Source organism: Clupea harengus, chromosome 7 (assembly GCF_900700415.2).
Source record: "Clupea harengus chromosome 7, Ch_v2.0.2, whole genome shotgun sequence".
Taxonomy (NCBI): Eukaryota; Metazoa; Chordata; class Actinopteri; order Clupeiformes; family Clupeidae; genus Clupea; species Clupea harengus.
Window position 1 is genome coordinate 1929356 of NC_045158.1, and position 6243 is coordinate 1935598.

Consider the following 6243-nt stretch of genomic DNA (forward strand, 5'->3'; position numbering starts at 1 on the left):
AGAAAGAAACCCAGAGAAAGTGAGTTTCATAGGCGGAAAAGAAGGAAGAAAAGAGGGAGAGAAAGAAACCCAGAGAAAGTGAGTTTCATAGGCGGAAAAGAAGGAAAGAAAAGAGGGAGAGCAAAGAAACCCAGAGAAAGTGAGTTCATAGGCGGGAAAGAGGAAAGAAACTAGACAGACCAGTCAGATTGACATTCTTCTCACTCCGTCTCCATGATCAGCACCTCCAACAGGACCTCTGGTCTGAAACTTTGACCCCCTCAGAGCGAACATTTGAGAGAGGAGTACTCAGAATCCTAGCAGATGGGAGGATGATTTAATGCTAATGCAGCTCTTAAATACAAAGTGTATAACAAGGGCATAGGTTCCATCTCAACATTAGTGGGGACACAACCCAAACCCATATTCCCCACATCACTAGCTGACATGGTTAACTAACATCAGTTGACATTATTTTATACAATGGAAAAATGTTAAGTTTAGTTAGCAGGTTTTCATTGTAAATCAACATGGCTACTGCCTATTTATGTTACTACGTATTGCTTGCACTATGGGTGGTGAAAAAAGCTTCTGATGACCCCTCTCTTTTTTGGTGGCAAAAAGTACTAAACATGTCAGCATGGTGAAAAATCTCATTAGTTTTGCGCTGTCAATGGAAGCTAGTGTTGTCATTCACAAGTGTCAGCTTGTAAAGGCCTAGTGCCATTGTTGGCAGGGGTACCATTAACATGTTATGAGAACTGAAACGCAGAGGGAAGATGTGCATATTGGCTGCACTCAGACAACCCACACAATTTCAAATGCAAGTTGTGCAAGAGGATCTATAAATTAGCCAATACGGGGATTAAAGCAGGTGAGTCACATTTGAAATGTCTGTTAATGATTTATTTACAGTAGTTGAGTCACACGTTTCAATGTGGACCTAGGCTGCTAGATACTAAGAGAGAAGCCCAAGCCAGCCAGAATTACAGGCTTCAGCAGCCCTGCTTGTGTTCGACGCATTCGCTGTTTTTTTCAAACAGCAATAGCAACAGTGATACGACAGTGGAACCGCTCAGTGGCAGCCATTTTGATGGGTTTGAATTGCGACCTCTAAAAAAACAGTGGCCAGTCTGCGTTGCTGTATAGTACAGCTATAGTATTATTATTATTATTATTATTATTATTATTAATATTATTATTATTAATAATAATAATAATAGTAGTAGTAGTAGTAGTAGTAGTAATAACTAAAATCAGCTTGTTGTTTAATGTGTGTAAAGTAACCTGCTTCTTAAACATGTGATTTACAAAAAAAATCTGAGCAACAAGTTAAATCAAGTTAAATTAATTCATTCCATTTAGCATGGCCCATAACAGTGTTTGACAAGGTTAGCATAAAAAACATCTTCTTTTGTTATTTTTATCCCCTCACTAAAGAAGGCAAAACTCTGTGTTTGTACGTAAATGTATTGAGGCATCTAAATGCAGTGCCTTCACCATGTAATCGATCCATTGCCAATCAGAACACCATCACCGTGGAGAGTGAAGCCCGTCACGCTCTGGTCCAGCTCTGTCGCGATGGTGACATTCATGGCAAAGCGTGAGGCACGTTTGCTCCTGCCGCGATGGTGACATTCATGGCAAAGCGTGAGGCACGTTTGCTCCTGACGCATGTGTTAAAAACACCCGGTGCTTGACTCTACTACTCCCTACTGTCCTTCCTTCTCCAATGTGCGGTAGGATAACCAGGAGAGAGAGAGAGAGAGAGAGAGAGAGAGAGAGAGAGAGATCAAAACATTTATACAATCATTTCATTTCTATGCCATCAAAAAAAATCTATACAAATTGAACTACCAGTAACAACATGGCTCAAAATTTTCCAATCTATCATTGAACCAATTGCACTATATGGCAGCGAGTGTGGGGTACACAAATTCAACATGATTGGACAAAATGGACAAACACGCAATTGAAATACTACAATACACAGTTCTGCAAGAGTATCCTCCAAGTGCAGAGAAAAGCTCCCAACTCTGCATGTAGAGCTGAATTAGGCCAATAACCCTCTAATATTAAAGATCCAAAAACGAGCCCTACATTTCTGGAATCATATTAAAACAAGTGACCCACTCTCCTTTTCCTACAAAACCCTATGTTGCCGAGGAGTTTGAACCCACAAAGGAGTCCCCTCTGCTTACTTGTCCTGAGGCTGGGTGCCACCATCACCCACCCAGGTCATTACACAACGACGACCTCTAGCCTCAAAACTCAAGATCTCAGATAATCAGACCCAACCAAATCATTATGAAAGAAAAAGAAAAATATAGAGATCACTGGGCAAAACCTAACAAAATCCCAGAACAAATTAGAAACATATGTATCACTAAACAGACAGTACACCGTGGCAAACTACCTGACCACAGTGTCTGATAAAAAACTGAGGAAAACTTTAAACTAAATACAGACTGAGTGAGCACAACCTAGCAGTAGAAGTCGGCTGACAAAGACAGACCTGGCTACCCCAGAGAGGAGAGGCTGTGCTCCTTCTGTAACCAGGGAACAGTAGAGACGGAGCTACACTTTCCTGATTTACTGCAACCATAACCAAAGTCTTAGAGACCGTTATTTTGACAAAAATAACACAAATATTGCCAGAATTCCAACATCTAAATGATCTGGACAGACTCTCAGTTCTACTGGGAGAGAGGGAGGACTGCTGTAGACTGGCAGCAAAATATGTATCAGCCTGTCGTGAGCTCCACAATAACATGAACCCCCTGTCCCAGATAACTAATATTTAATGTTTAATAATGAACCTGTTATATGTTTCTATGCCACATTGTTACCACCTATAACTTATTGTTTGTTTTTATTTATTTATGTTAATTGTGCTTGTACATTTTATGTAAACATGCTTTGGCAACGTATTATATGCTTTGGCAACGTATTATATGCAGTCATGCCAATAAAGCCTTTTTGAGAGAGAGAGAGAGAGAGAGAGAGAGAGAGAGAGAGAGAAAACCCAGTCTCAGGCCAGATGGACCAGAGAGCGAGGTAAGGAGGAAAGGGTAGAGAGACTTTCTCTTTCCTCTCTCTCTCCCGCTGTCCTTTCCTCTCTCTCTCCCTCTGTCCTTTCCTCTCTCTCTCTCCCTCTGTCCTTTCCTCTCTACCTCTCTCTAACTCTAAGAGTCAGCAGGAGTTTACTGTATGGCAGTTAATGAGTGTGGTCTAGTTAGAGTAGTCTAACGTTGAGTTCAGGCAGGACAGCTATGGAGGTTTGATGTGAAATTGGACTTTTCTACTGAAATATGCTCAGTTTAACCAAAGATGTCAACAAATGAAGTATCCGTAGGCTTTTAATCTTTTGTGATCATTATTTGTCAAAGGAACAGAGAGAGAAAGAGAGAGAGAGCGTAAAAGAGAGAGTATAAGAGACACAGCCTAGCCTAGCCTAGCCCAACGTAACAGTATCTGGAAACACTAGTTTTCCCGCAGAGCTCTTTTTGCCACTTAATTAGGGGAGCAGCGGTCTCTGGGCCCAGCGTCCTGCCAAGGTGACATGTCACCCAACCATGGAGAGATAATGTGCCACGATTTGACATGACGTGACGGAGCCTGAGGCGAGTGACTGTTCCTCATCTCCCCACCGCTGATTTACGCCTGTCACCGTCCTGCAGCCCCGCGCCACCCCACCGGCCTCCCGCCAGCCTCCACGCCCGCTGACCACCACGGAAAACAACACAGTGCTACGCTAAAGTGGCACATTTAACGGGCGCAGGCAGCAGCAGGGCTAACTGGTGTGCAGCCGTTTCTGGGGTGACACTTTATTTGGATAGTCCGCCTACAGAGACTTTACAGATGGTTTGTAGTGATTCACGTTCTGTCTTTCGAATTGTTTACTGAACATCACCTTAACCAAACCCAACCCCTAACCTTAACCAGAAATTATAGTTAACAGAGTTAACAGATAGTTTGTTTACAATCTGAGCGTCTAGATAGTAAACATCTATAATAGTAGATAGTCTGTAGGAGACCATCCAAATAAAGTGTGACTGAGATTGGGAGCAGGGTTGAGATGACCTCAGGCCAGACTTGACCCTGGGTCCTCATGGGCACTTAGACCAGGATGTGGTGTGGAAGACTATGGAATGGAGCACTAGCACTGCGCCAGGCAAGGGTTGGGTTTCTTCTTGTTGGTGGACAAACAAAAAAAATGAATAGTAAGGACAGACAAACAGGAACAAATCCCAGAAATCCTAGTGGCAAATGAATCCTCCTGAATCGTGAACAAACAGAGCATCCACTGTACTATGAACATCCACACATCTGACAGTACAAACAAGGAAGTTGTCTACGCCAGTTAAACTGAAAGTCATGCATATAAAATGAAATAAAGTGTGACCGATTCTGGCCCTCATCTTCATACATCTGACAACACCATCTGACATACATCTGACGACACCATGTCATCAGTCATTCAGTTATTTTTCTGAAATGTCATTCTTGATGACACACATCTAGTTAATTAAATCTCACTGATGTAATAAATGGAGTTAGCGGCCCCTTGCCAGTGGGGATGATTAGCATGTGTGGTGCGTTAGCGATTTGTCCTTGGAAAGAGTGGGACTGTGCTGGGCCCTGACAGCAACCCACTGTGACAGCTCTGGACTGGGGTGAATCTGTCAACCCCCCGCCTTCTGATTGGTCCCAGGTCCACCCGCCCCTCTGATTGGTCCCAGGTCCACCCGCCCCTTCTGATTGGTCCCAGGTCCACCCGCCCCTTCTGATTGGTCCCAGGTCTGGGCCACACACACAGTGATCTCACCTCTGAGCCATCTCTTAATGTCCAGAGCTCCTCATGGTTGTCAGTCAGGAGGAAAGACTCTTATTAGCCCCTTGACTTCTTCAGGTCTAAGGTCTAACAGTGTTTGTGTGTGTGTGTGTGTGTGTGTGTGTGTGTGTGTGTGTGTGTGTGTGTGTGTGTGTGTGTGTGTGTGTGTGTGTGTGTGTGTGTGCGTGTGTGTGTGTGCGTTGGTGTGTTTGCACAGCCTGTAATTATCATTGTGAGTGTATAAATGGCATCGGGCCCTGGAGAGCAGGTCTCAGTAAATCACTCTCATATTAGACAGCACAGAGCTCTATTAGCACAGACCTGAAGAACACAGGGGCCAAATTAACACCTTATATATACACACACACACAGTCACACACACACACACACACACACACACACACACACACACACACACACACACACAGTCACACACACACACTCACACACAGTCACACACACACACACACACACAGTCACACACACACACACACACACACAGTCACACACACACACAAGCACACACTGAAAGTTAAATCTAAATGTCTGCAGAAGTTGCTGTAGTTGTAAAGAGTTTTGCTGATTGTGAACTTCGATCGAGACAGGTATCTGTGACTCAGAATAGGAATAGAATATTCAAAGTAGTCATTGAATACATTTTGTATTAAAGCAATGGAAATATCCACCTTTTCCTTAACATAGTCTACTTATATGGTTAATGTTTTGAGAGAAATGTGGAAATGATTGTAAAAAAACAAAACCACTTTTGTGTGTGTATGAAAGTATGTGTTTGCGTGTGTGTGAATGTGTGCGTTTTTTAACTGTGTGGAAATGAGTGAGTGTGATTTCTGAAATGTTGAATATATTTGTTTCACCAGTGTGTTCTAAATATAACCCACTCTTAAGCTGTTTCGCTCATAAATATACTTTTGGTTGATTCCGTGTGTGCTTGTGCCCATTTGTGTGTGGATGCAGACATGTGTGTGCTTGTGGAGTGAAGGGGGAGAATTAGTGCACGAGTGGGTGTGTGTGTGTGTGTGTGTGTGTGTGTGTGTGTGTGCTTTTGAGATTACAGTGGATTCTTGGACAGATTGGGCCTGAAGCTGCCTCAGACCAGGGATGTGTGTGTGTGTGTGGTGTGTGTGTGTGTGTGTGTGTGTGTGTGTGTGTGTATCTGCATGTGGAAATGCAGTGTACATCTGGAATGTTCCTCAAATGTTTATTTCAATATTCATTGTGTTTTCCCTTCAGTTGAGGGTCACACCAGCTTCAGAATCAGCTGCTACCCAAGATTGCTCTCAAGAACACTGTGTGTGTGTGTGTCCTTGTGTTCGTGTGTGTGTGTGTATGTATGTATGTGTGTGTGTGTGTGTGTCGCTGTGTTTGTGTGTGTGTGTGTGTGTATGCGTGTGTGTGTGGTGTGTGGTGTG